This window comes from Cheilinus undulatus, linkage group 17 (assembly GCF_018320785.1).
Source record: "Cheilinus undulatus linkage group 17, ASM1832078v1, whole genome shotgun sequence".
Taxonomy (NCBI): domain Eukaryota; kingdom Metazoa; phylum Chordata; class Actinopteri; order Labriformes; family Labridae; genus Cheilinus; species Cheilinus undulatus.
In genome coordinates, this window is record NC_054881.1 from 15261712 (window position 1) to 15275703 (window position 13992).

Sequence of the window (13992 nt, forward strand, 5' to 3'; positions counted from 1 at the left end):
CCTTCCGTTTGAGTGTGTGACTCGAGTCTCCAGACTCCAGGAAGTAGCCAATTTTATCAGACCGTTTTCCATCGCAGTCTGGCTGTAGGAGTCCTCCTGCATAAAATATGCAGGATTGGATTTTATTGACATTTTGTATCACCAGGCTTAGGCAACGGCATTTGCCTTTCTAGGATTTGTAAAAAAATAACAGATTAGGCTCTAGATGACAAAATACAGTACAATAAGACAGAGTAGTGTATAATTTAATATTAAACAGTCCCATATGATACACAGGGGTGAAGAGTATTGATAAATTTGCTCATGCTACTGTCATTGAGCAGCTTTTTGGTGCATTTGTTTTTTAAAATCAGTAATTACAGTAATTTATGTGGTAAGAAATCTTCAGTCTTTCTTTCAGTGCTTGAAACTGGCCCTTTGATTGGCTGAAGTCTAAAACTTGACTTTCACATGAATGGACTTATCACCACAGAAAAGAATATGCATTCACATGCTCAAAAAACAAACACAATGGAGGAAGAGGAGTCATATGTTCCGTAAATGTGGACCATAAAATACCCCTATAAAGCTAAAGTAAACTGAAATGAACCCCTGGCGACACAGACACAACCTGTTTAGCTTCAGGTGCAACAAAGTCAACAGTTTTATCATGTAGATGTAGTCTGTGTTTGCCCAAGCTGACATCAAACCTGCACATGCATGCAGAAGAGAATCCCTCTGCACTGGGGACTATGACTTTAAACCACTGTAATCCTGAAACATGAAGCTTTAAAGGTAGCACAAAGGTATAGTGCTTAAGATTGCTACCTTAAATGTAAAGGTTGAGGGTTCAAACCCAGAGAGGGAGCCTTTCCTTATTGAGTTTAAGTGGGACATCGAGTTACAGAAGAGATTTGATATAGGTTTAACAATAATTAATTTTGCAAATTTTAATCAAACGGCAGGATCAGATGAGGAGTTGACTTCTGAGAAGCTGGACAAGGAATCAGTGTGGTGGCATAGAGGAGAAGACTGAGGTATGCAAGATGAGACCTGACAGGATGCTGATGAACTGAAGGGAGGTGTCTGGGGTGGAGGAGGGTTTCAGCATCCACACTGAAACGACAGTTTGACTGAAAGAGAGAATGAGATTTAAAATATGACAGGTGCATGATGATTGGTGAGTATTTAAGAGAGTGAACACCAATAAACAGCTGATCAACAGAGCAGGAAGAGAGAGAGAATGGAAGAAGGGAGTGACATGAACGAGTGGTGACTAATGAAAGAGTAGAAACAGTCTCTTGAGTAAAAGGGTTTTATAGATAAACTGAGTTGAGTTAAGTCAGGTTGGCTTGCAGCTCGGTTGTTGAAGCTGAGGTCAGACTACATGATTTTTTTTAACTGTTATAATGATAGCTTTGTCAGATTAGCTGATCAAAGAGCCATAAATTTGTGCTGTAGCGACCAACATACATGACAGACTATACAGAGGTCTGTGATCAATCAGTGTGACTATTCAGATGACGTTGGAGGGAAGAGCAGCTGAGCTAGATTACACACAAAGAGAAGGATGTAAACAAACATACTGCAGTTACTGTGCTATACTGTTTTGGTTGTCTATCCAAACATTACAATGAACTAGATCAAAATTGCAATTTCAGCTAAAGGTGCCTGGGGATGCTGAGAGCTGAATTGTGAAAGAAGTGCTGAAAATAGCCAAAAGCACAGAAATAGCTGAAAATAGCATAAAATGGCATAAAACTAGCTGAAAATGGCATTCAATAGCTCAAAAAAGAATAAAAATAGCTAAAAGTAGCCTTGAAATAGCTGAAAATGGCATAAAAAAGGTGATTTTGGCCTTAAAGTAGCTGAAAATTGTATTCAATGGCTGAAAAAGCATAGAAATAGCTGAAAATAGCATGAGAATAGCCATATTTTAAAAATGATACAAGTTAGAAATGAGAAAAGTCATAGCAGTCAAATGACGAAGACATTGAATTTTTTAGGTTTAAACAGTGTCGATATGACAAAGTATGAAAGCGTAGATAGCCGGTGCTGAAGAAAAATAATAAACAAAATGGCCGGCATGAATATCAATAGTGGGGATGCTCAGCATCCCCACTAATGATGTGTTAGCTTGATGCTAATGCTAATGGCAGTAACTTACTAGTGGCCGCGTCTCACCAATATATCTCTTTTTGCCAGTCTGTTGTAGTAGTTCCTCTACAAAACATCATAAAGGCAGGGATGTTGTTCAACAATTTTTTTCATCTGTCTCATTGTCAGATCTCACAGAAACAACTTCAACACTCTTGCTCTGTCATTTAGTTTCTTTACATCTGTGACTACTGCAGAGTGCTTTGCGTTATTGGTCAACACTGAGTCGAGTCCTGGCCGGAGAATTTGTGTGTAGAGCTAGAGTGATCTGACTTTCATTAAAAGAAGGAAAACTTTTGATTTTGAGCTAACTGTACGTAACACTGAGGACAAAAACCCAGAAAAAGAAGCACTATCAGGCAGCACAGAAATGGCTAAGACCGCTGCCCAACAGTGTGAAGGTTTTGGGTTTAAACCCTGACTGGGGATTTCCTATATGGAGCTGAAGTGAACAAAGGGAGGAAAATTAGTGGTTCTGAACTAATCTAAGGTAGTAGCAAGAAAAAAAAAAATACTGTCAGGCAGCACTGTGGTGTGACTGTCGCTTACAGTTTGAAGGTTCAGGGAATGAATCCACCTTTAGGGCCAGGTCAGGGACAGTGGAGGAGCAACGACTAGGGTTTTCAGTGCCTTGCTCAAGGGTGCCTTTGCAGCACTCAGGAAAGTGAACTGGCACTTTTCCAGGAACCACACTGTGTCTGACTGGTACCTGAACCTGTGAGCCCCCAGTTCCCTCTTCAAGTCCGTACACACCAAGCTACAGCCAAATGTCACAGAATTCAAATATTTTGAGGAAACATCTGCATATTTGGGTTCATGCATATAGACGTTAACTATGTATTCCATGTGACCCTGAGAGCTGGTTTAAAAGAAAGCATGCCATGGAGTAAAACAGCACTACAGAGGAAGCAGGGTGATTAATATTCTAGATAGCAGCCATGGCCTTTACTATAATTTATTGACACAGTGACTGCTTACAGACAAGGGGTCATGCATATGCAATTAAAGCGGCTTATTCTGTCTGAACCATGGTGCTCAGAATAGGGTGAAGACGGCACGCAGGGAGCTCGTCATCACTGAGATAAGAACAATAAAAATAAGACATCTTTAATTAAAAAGATAGAGGAGACTCTTTTTAGCTATTCACGTCTGATATCAGGAGAGAGAGCGAAAAACTCTCAGGTTGGTAAATGTCAGTGCGTAATTGAAAATTAAAATAATCCTGGGGTGAAAAGAAGCCTGATGTGCTTCGGTTCTCATTTTATTATTTTGAAAGTAATTCTGCTATTTGTCAGTCTTACCCTTAATGAGAAAGAGGGCGAGCAGAAATGATGTCATTTTCTCTCCTCAAACCAAACAGTGACCCATTTTTTTCTTTGCAGAGTTGAAACATGTTATAAATCTACCTGCTCACACACCATTTTAGTCTTTCTAGGTACAAGGAAAGAAATGACGTTTATATTCAAATGAGAAAATCAGGCTTTATAAAGTCAAGATAAAAGACAAGTAAGAAGAATGATGTGCCTCTGACGGCTGGAGATGAAGCCCACAAAGGTCTGAAAAGTCCTGTCATTAGTTCACAAAGTGAAACATTGCAGTGTCAAGATAATAGAACAGCTCCAGAAAATATTGGTCAATTATTTTACACCTCGGGGTGCCCGGCGAGACAGATGCCGAAGCTACAAATCACAGAAATCGTCTCAACAGCGAGAGGAAACTACAAGGGCTGATGATTGCTTTTATTGTTGATGAATTGTGCAGCCTATGAAATGTCAGAAAACAGGAAAAAAATAAAGCCTAAGGGATTGTCATAAAATTATTTTTTGTCAGATGAAAAAGCAACCTCCCAAAATGTTCACTTTATTTTCATATACAACAAGAAAAGCTTCAAATCATTCCTAAAGGGCCCAATGTTAGAATGTTCCCTCTTAAATACAAGCTATGCATTCATCATCAACATGGCTACTCTTTCTGTTAAGTGACTAATCAATTATGTAGCTAATTGTTCAACTTTAAGCAGCAAAAACTGGAAATAGCAGTAAGAAAACACCTCACATATATATGTTCATGCATTTATTAAAATTCTAACTTAAATTTGTAGATACTGAGAGGTCTTACCAAATATTAAAACTAAATCAAGAAGTCAAATTAGATGGTCACACTGACTGAGCTTCAGAGATTCTGTGCAGATGGGACAAAGTTTTGTCTAATCATGAAAACATTTTGGGACATGATCAATAAAAGAGAGCTTTAGAAGTTTTGAATTTGATAAATTTTCCACAGTTTTCATTTCTGGTGTAAATACTAAATAATTAAACCTCTCTGGTTCTCAGAACAGCTAGAAGTGCAACATCCGTCTTTGATTTGACTCTAAATAACTTGAATGCTTATGAAGACTGTGAAGAGAAGTAGAACTGAGCTTTGATTAGCTGTAAAGCTTGACTGTGTGATAATTTAAGGAGGAAATTTCACCCACTCTTCAAGAGGTTTACCATATTTTCAGTCCTTCAAATAGGGACACTTTAAAGCCACATGTATGAGATCATGGTATTGGTATTTTTATCAGTGGACCTTTCAGCACCATGGAAAGTGCCACAACAGATTAAAAGTAGAGATGGGATTCATGGCTCTTTGAAGGGAGCCGGATCTCGTGGATCCGTTCCTTTCAAAGAGCCGTTTAAAAAACTGGCTCATTTTATATTTTATTATTTAAGAAGCTAGCCAGGAGGTGACTCATTTTATCCAGGAAAAAATCACTGGAAGGAATGATAGGGGACAATCTGGGTCAGAATCATTCAAACATAGACATCCCACAAATATATATTCTATTGTTGATCAAATCCCTGAAAACGTCTGTAAAAAATTTAGTAAATAAGAGAATAATATAGATACCACATACTGCCTAGCTCTGTACTGTTAGTAGTGCATGCATATATGTAGTACACCTGAGTGATTTTAGTGCAAAACATTTCACACAAGAATATTTTGATAGAAAAACTCAATACTTAAAAAAAAAATATTTCAAGTATTAGAAAAATAGATAAAACTATAACAAATGAAAGAAAAATGTGCATACAGCCTACTAGTACTACCAGTATTTACACTGCAATGGATTGGTGACCTGTTGGAGTGCATATAGCTGCCTCGTAAAAAGTTAAACCCTGCAGAGGACTCTGAACTGTCCTTGGGTGCATAGTCTTCTCACTCTGTGGAGTAACAAAGGGGAGTTTTTGTGTGCATCTGTGTGAAACATAGGCATAAAAAAACGAATGGCTCATAACTGTGAATCGGTTCCCATCGTTCGTGTTAAAGAGCCGTTCAAAAGATTTGGATCGTTCATGAACATCACATCTCTTATTAAAAGCATGTCTCCTAAGATCAAACAAAATTGTATGTGGAAAAATATATAACACATGTAAAAAAAATACAAAAAAGGGTTGCATTGGTGTATTAAAATATATTTACGCTATTCAGTTTGTTGTCATCAACACACTTTCAAGTAATAGTACTTTCCACAGTGCTACTTAGCAACTTAGTGCCCACTGTTCGCTGGTTTTAATGTGGCTTGGCAAATCAGCATTTCTACCTCACATGGGCAACTGAAAAATTTCAGACAAGAAGAGAAATAAATGTAGGAAAATGTTTTTACAATTACTTGAATAACTTGCCCCTACAGCCATAGGTAGTTAAATATGACTGCTAGCTTTCGGTGGCTTATTTAGCTAGTCTTTCAAGAGTCTAGAGTTTATGTTAGCTAATGTGTATGTTGAATAGTATTTCTGTTCGTGAGTGTTTCTTCGCTAGTGTTTATCTTAGCTAGTTTTTTTGTTAGCTAGAATGTATGTTAATAGTTTGTTTGCCGGTGTTTATTTTAGCTAGTTTTTATTTTAGCTAGTCTTTCTCTTAATGAATATTTATGCTACCTTGTGTTTATGTTAGACTCTATGTATGTTGAATGGCATTTCTGTCCATGTTTATTTTAGCTAGTGTTTATATTAGCTCGTATGCATTTTAAATAGTATCTCTGTTTGCAAATAATTTTATCTAGTGTTACTGTTAGCTTGTGTTTATTTTAGCTAGTGTATCTCCTAAGGAGTATTTATGCTCACTAGATATGTTCGCTAGTATTTCTGTCCACAAGTGTTTATTTTAGCTAGTGTTTACTTTAGCCAGTGGTCATGTTAGCAATCGCTTGTCACCTGCTGTTCATGGTAATCAGTAATTCTGTGAGCTAATATTTATGTAAGCTAGTAATATGCTAGCTGTTTAATAGTATTTATGTAAGCTGGTATTTGTGTTGGTTAGTTTTTATTATTTGGTGTTTAAGTCAGCTGATAGTTATGTTAGCCTGTATCTATGTTAGCTAGTGTTTATTCTAACAAGTGTTTATGTTAGCTAGTATTGGCTTAGCAAGTATTTCTATACGAGAGTGTTTCTGTGTTGTTTATAGTAGCTACTTTGTGTTAGCTAGTATTTATGCTAGCTGTTTGGTAGTATTTATGTTAGCTAGTATTTCTGTTAGCTATATGCTAGTGTTTATGTTAGCTTTGTGTTTTGCCCATATTTATGTTACCTTGTCTTTATGTTAGCTTGTGTTTAGCTAACATAAATGAAAAAATCTGACATTTCCTTTGGGAACAATTGTCTATCAAATCTATTCTGTGTTAATCCTAACTTAAGTATGTCTTAATAGCTTTAACTGGTAATTTTGATGGCTTGAGAGCTATTCTTTGCTTTACCTTCTGTTTAATTATGTTCAGTCAGGTTGAATTTAAATCTTTCATTAGTTTATCATATAAAATAATATCTTCAGTCAGAGCATTTTTTGGTCATTGGATTTATTTAATGAAAATACACTGAATTATAAAAAAAACTAGCTGGTTATTTGATTTTCATTTGATATTTTACTAAAAGGCAAACCACAAATCTGGGGATCAAATACACATCGTAAATCTGCATATGTAAAATTTATAACATAACCCAGTAGTGTTACAATTTTTTCTTTTTTTCTCTTTTTTTTTTAATTGAACCTTTATTTAACCTGGAAAAACCTAGTTGAGATTAAAAATATCTTTTTCAAGAGAGTCCTGGCCAAGGCAGCAGTAGCAAACAGAGCAGCCATACACAGAAAACACAATGTAAGATCTAAATGCATCAAGAGACACAAGATAAGAACTTCAAAAGCGAATGTTTACCAAAATCAACTAAAAATTGTAAATTGATCAAAACATTTGCAGCCAGATGAGTCTGCCACCAAGTCTTTCAACTTCCTTTTAAAAATGTCCAGTGATAGAAACATACTTAAAGAAAGCAGATAAAAACGTACCCTTCAAACAGCCAATGCCTCAGTGTGTGCGTGGGTCCTTTACGTCAGAGATGGAAAGTAGAACAGAAGCACATCACAGCCTGCAGACGGCAGCTGATCAATAAAAAGAAACGCCTTAATACAATATTAATTACTTCTAATCGATCCAAACTTTCAAACTCAGACTGATGCATTGTGACGCATCAATAGTTCTTTACACCCCCACACACACCATCATACATTTATGTTCTAGTGAAAAATTAATACAGCCAACCACAAGCAAACATGAAGTGCATAGTAATCGTTATCAGAGAGATGAATACAAAAACTTTAATCAGAGTCTTTTGTGTCTCTCTTATAATACCGCAGTTACCGCAGTTGTTTATATATATTTACATTGAAGCATTCAGCCTTCATTTTGATTAAGGTCTGATGGTTTTTACTCTGTGCAGAACAGGTCATCTTACATTCACATTCCCTCAGATTGGTTTTGTTCAGGGATTCAATTTGTGACATTTTATCAGAGTAGCTTGAGGCCTCAGTGACCCAGTTCTCTTTATAGGCCATTAGTGGGAAACAATTTGGAGGATCTGCATACGTGTAATTGGGCTACAGACGAGAGTGCCAAGGCCAAATGGTGACAGCAATGTCAAACACTCTGTCTGTTCATCCATGGCTTTGGTCCTGAGCTAGAATCCTCAATCATGAAGGAGACGTTGGTTTTGAATGCCACAACCTTGCGTCAAAATATACACATGAATATAATATGTAAAATGGATTGCCATTAAGAGAACATTCATTGTCTCCAGAGGTTGAATATTTCTCCCTTGTTACACTTTCTACAAGCTCTTCTCTAACACCATATTTTTATCTAAACATGATGATTTTTTAGGTTTTGAACATTCTTTTCATTCATGATTTAAAGAGGTTAAATTTTTTCTCCAGCTTTCTCACTTTTTCAAAGCTCTTACATCGATGTACTGTGCTCATTTTGGCATATTTACTCTGACGTTTGTGGTGGATATGTTGATCAGTGTGTCCTGTCCTACGTCAATAAACTCTTTAAGCTAAGGCAATTTGTATAACGCATGCACCCGAGGGGCTGGCTTCTCTCTAGGTTTTTACAGTTTGCCAGCTTTTCACTTACATCACCATGTGGCGATTTTTTGAGTTCTTAGCAGAACTCTAGTTTTAACACTTTATACCCGCTTTTCTCTGGAATCATTGAACAGTACTTTAGATATGACATTAAATTTAAAAATTTTTACAAGCTTTTCTCTGACATCAACTATCATCACATGGCAATTTAGATATCTATTTTTTAAATCTCATGCACTGTCAAGATGTTAAATTTTTCTCCAGGTAAAAAACATTTTTTCTTTGTGTGTTTATGTTTATGTTGTGTGTTAATGTTTATTTTATGTAGTTTGGGAAATTCTTGTCATTTGTGCTCTCCAGAGGTTGAATTCTTGCCAGTTTTTTTTTTTTAATTTTGCCAGCTCTTGTTCTTATATCAGCATATGGAAAATAAGAAATGTTAGAATTGATTTTTAGCATTCATGCTCTCCAGAGGCTGAATCCTCTTTCCATTTTTCACATTTTGTAAGTTTTTTCTTTACATCATCGTGTGGCATTTTTTTGTGAGTTTTTAGCATTCATGCTCCCCATAGGATTAAATATTTCTCCAGTTTTAACACTTTTTTAAAGCTCTTTTCTGAAAAAAATTTACAGCATTTCATGACAATTCAGATTTGTTTTTTTATGGGGGTGGTCCCTCAACATTTTTCTGCAGTTTAAACACAATTCTTTTCGGCATCTCCAAATGAATTTTTCTCCAGATTTTACAATTTTTACAAGCTTAACTCAAACATCATCACATGATGATTTAAATTTTATTCATTTTTGGGTCTCTTGTGCACTCAAGGGGTTAATTTCTTCTCTAGTTTGAACAAAGTTTACGTTTTTTTCTTCACGTCACCACCAGGCAAATTCAAGCTTGTTTTTTTTTTGTTATTTTCAGAAATTTTGGTCATTCATGCTCTCCAGACATTGAATGCTCACCTTTTTTTTTTCTTTTTTTTACCAGCTCTTATTCTTGTGTCAACATATGGAAATTCATAAATGTATGAATAAGTTTGATCCTTGAAAATTCTTGGCATTCATACACTCCAGAGGCAGAACTTGTCCGTTTGTATACTTTAGCACCTTTTTTTTCTCACATTCAGAGATTTAAGATTAAAAACATACAGTGAAGACACATCTTCACTTCACTGTGGTGTCACTCATAGTATCTGGAAGTAGACCCCCTCCCACCCCAACCCCCGCATCAACATATTTTGCTTTTGAAACTTAACATTCATGCTCTTCAGCGGTTGAATCCAAAGTGGTGTTTACCCTTTATTTATAAATCACCGTACAGAAATTTCAGTAATGTTCGTTTTTGGTTTAGTTTTTAAACAACTGTCAGCAATTGTTATGGTTATGAATTGAACAAAACTTTATTTTTTAAGGGCAACTCTTACCTGATGGAGTTTACATCAGGGTCAGTAGGATCCTTCTTCTTTTGGCCCTGTAATATTTTAAAGCAGCAGCAGATCAACCACTGATCTTTCCAGTATTTGTAATACTCTTTCTATTCCCTGCATTTAAACTTTGTGATAAGGAACCAGCATCTAATGCAGCTTCTTTTTCTGTATAAAGCTGTTTTTCTGAAAGTTATTAACTCTGATTTTGCACACTCAGACAGCTTAGCAACTTAACTCTGGTACAGTTCATAGACAAAGTAGCTACCTAAACTGTTTCATTTTCTTTTATGACCTTAATCCTCCATTTCTTTTTACCTCTAAATCTGCCCAAAAGCCCCACTGTCACAAGCAGTCTTTCAGCATTACAGAGCATTAATACACCGTAGCAGAGTCTCTGCTGTCGTATTGTTGCCTGTTGTGGTTGTCGCTGCAGAGGCAGCAGAAACACAGTTATGAAACCACTTCAGGGGGAAAAGTTTATGGCACAATGGCACCCACTGTGTTGCTGGCGCTCCCACTTCCCAAGAGAATTTCATGCCTTTTCGTCTCTATTGTATCGATTTTCATGCCTGGAATTCTCCCATTCTCAAGGACAATATAATGGATGCAATTTGATGTAAAGAATGGGCCCGTTTTCAGCACGGGGTCGTCGGCAGGTTACAGTGAGACTGACGCGTTCTTTCTCTTGGCGCCAACTCTCACCTGCTTCAGCTCGATGATGGCAGCGCCAGATGGTCGAGGAGAGGTGACATGGCCCTCCTTGTTCCTTTATGGCGTGGAGGTTCACCTTACAGTGGGCTCCTGTTTCAGGCGACAGCAGGAAGATGGATGGAGCAGGGGATTCTGGGAGAGGTAGTTTGCAGTGTAGTGTGGCTCCAGATGCAGAGGTCAAACTTTGGATCAACATCCACTGAGTGATGGAAAAAGACCAGTTTGCTGAAGTGGTTCTGGCTGCACTAAGCACTGGCTGCCCCCAGTGACATGAAACTCATTAATATGACAGATCACCAAGGTAACAATGGAAGGTCGTTAGGCTCCATGGTTTTGGGATTACGCCACAGCAGGGGGGGAGCTTGCTCACAGCATGAAAACAGCACTGAGATTTAGATGTAAATACAAATATAAACAGATAAGAGCCTCAAACACTGTCATTCCTACCCAGAAATCCTCAGTGCAATAAAACTAACCCGTGCAAAGATACAGAGAGGAGACAGCGGACTTTATAACACTACTGATGTCTGCGAGAGATGTCTGCAAACGTGGACTATCTCCAACAACCTCGCCACAGGAAATGACGCTAACCTTTATCAAGTTATATCTCATGCTTTTGTTTCAAACTGAAACTATTTTCTATTTCTGCTATCAAATGACGTTGCTTAAATTCTTTATAGGTCAGCAGCCGTTGATCTTTTCACATGGAGCTGATTAACATATCACAAGATAGACACATTTTAAGAAATAAAGAAGCTTAGCTGAAAGGAAGTTTATTTCCTCCCCTTTCCCTAACATCAGCATCAAGCCTCAAATATCTGAACAACTTTTTATCCTTTTTTGAGTATATTTTATACAGTGCAGTGAAAAAGTATTTGCCCCCTTCCTGATTTCTTTTTTTTTTCATATTTGTCACACTTAACTGTGCCTGATCATCATTTCATTTATTAAGGGCAAAAAACCACCTGAGCCAACCTGGCCCTTTTTGGAAAAATAATTACCACCTAAAACTAACAGCTGGTTGTGCCATCCTTGGCAGCAACAACTGCAAGCAAGCGTTTGCGATAACTGGCAATGAGTCTTTTAAATCGCTGTGGAGGAATTTTTGCCCACTCTTCTTTGCAGAATTGTTGTAATTCAGCCACACTGGAGGTTTTCCAAATATGTTTAGTCATGCCACAGCATCTCAATCAAATTTAGGTCTGGACCTTGACTAGGCCACTTTTAAGCCATTCAGTGCTGGACTTGCTGGTGTCCTACTGCATAGCCCAAGTGCGCTTGAGCTTGAGGTAACAAACTGATGGCTGGTCATTCTCCTTCAGGATTTTCTGGTTGAGAGAATTTATGTTTCCATCAATTAAGGCAAGTTGTCCAGGTTCAGCAGCAGCAAAGCAGCCCCGCATCATATTTGACTGTTGGTATGATGTTCTTTTATGAAATGCTGTGTTAGCTTTATACCTTTCAGAAAGTTCAGATTTTGTCTAGTCAGTCCATGGAGTAGTTTCCCAAAAGTCTTGAGGATCATCAAGATTAATTTGGCAAATGTGAGATGAGCCTTTCTTTTCTTTTTGGTCAACAGTGGTTTTGGCCTTAGAACTCTTCCATGGATGCCAGTCTCGTTCTTATTGCTGAATCATAAACACAAATGTTAACTTAGTCAAGTGAGGCCTGCAGGTCTTTAGATGTTGTTCTGGGTTCTTCTGCGACCTCCTGGCAGTCATCGATGTGCTCTTGGGGTCATTTTGGTAGGCTTGCCACTCCAGGGAAGGTTCACCACTGTTAGAAGTTTTCTCCATTTGTGGATAATGGCTCTCACCATGGTTTGCTGGACTCCAAAAGCCTTAGAATGGCTTTCTAGTCCTTCCCAGACTTACACCTTGATTTCAATGTCTTTGTTTTCTTGAATTCCTGTAGATCGTGACATGATGTGTTGCTTTTTGAGCTCTTTTAGCCTACTTCACTTTGTCAGACTGGTTCTGTTGGAGTGATTTCTGGATTCAACAGGTCTGGCAGTAATCAAGTCTGGGTGTAGCTAGGGAAATTGAACTCAGCTTTCCCAAAAAAATCTGTGGTTAATAACAATTAATTAATTATCGTGGTGTGGTATCAAAATTTGTATGATGATCTGAAACATTTAAGTGTGACAAATGTGCCAAAAAAAGGTTTCACAGCACTGTGTCCACTGTGTCCACACCTGAAAATTTCTAGAAGAATCTCAGGCTGGAAGCCCTTGGAATCTTTCTGAGTTGGTTGATGGATAAGGTTCTGCTCAAAAGATGCTCAAGCAGCATGCTTCGACTTTCCAGGAAGCGCATAGCTAGAAGCCTCCCTATGGATGGATACATTTATGACAATGCGTAGTGAAGACAATAAAGTTATTTCAAAAGCAATTAATCTGCAGTAGCATGTAACTGAATATGAGGGTGCAACAAGCTTTATGCTATAAAGGAGGAAGCTGGGGTGGAGGAGGTTAAGCGTTGCCAGCAGGAGTGTGGTGCATCGACATTAATGCAAGCAGGGATTAGTGAGAATTACATCATATTAGATACACTTCTGTGTTGAGAGAATCAGCTGGCCATCAGCTGATCACAGATGGGCATATGACTGCCCTATCCTGCATGTGCTAACACTGAGCTTCTTTAGGGTCAGACAGGAAAAAGATGGGCTAAAGTCTGGGGGGAAATTCAGTTTGCTTTCACTCATAAAACAAATCCTGAAAGTTTTAGGAACTTTGTAGGAGTGTGAATCACACACAAGTGTTTTGTTAAAATTGCCTAAAATGCTGATTCTCTTCTGGCTGCTGTGCAGTTTCACACGGTTCTTTTACACATGCACAAAATCCTCAAAAATGTCCCCAAACTTTTGAGATGAGCTGCATACGTGAATGCAATGGCCACATTTTTCATCCTTACTTTACCTGAAAGTTTTCCCTTTAGTCTTCTAATGAAATGTCAGTGAGAAGTCAGAGTGAGCCAGGATGTTGGAAATTTTCAGATGTGCATTGGTGAATATGCAAGACAGCTCTCCAGGTGGTGTCAATCCTCCTATTTAACCTGTAAAGAAAAAGAAAATACATTTTGTATGGTGTCTTTATAGAAACAAATGCAGATGTTGTTGATTCAGCAAGGGACGGATCATACTTACTTACAAGAAACGCTTCCTGAAGATGCCAATCGTGAGACACCAATCTTTACTCAATGCTGTGGAATGACTGCAATATCTTACATTACCCTTCTTTATGACTCTGTTTTGTCTTAAATGATGCAGTTTCTCATTTTACTTAAAAAGGAAAAGAAAAGAGCCTGGTTGGATTTA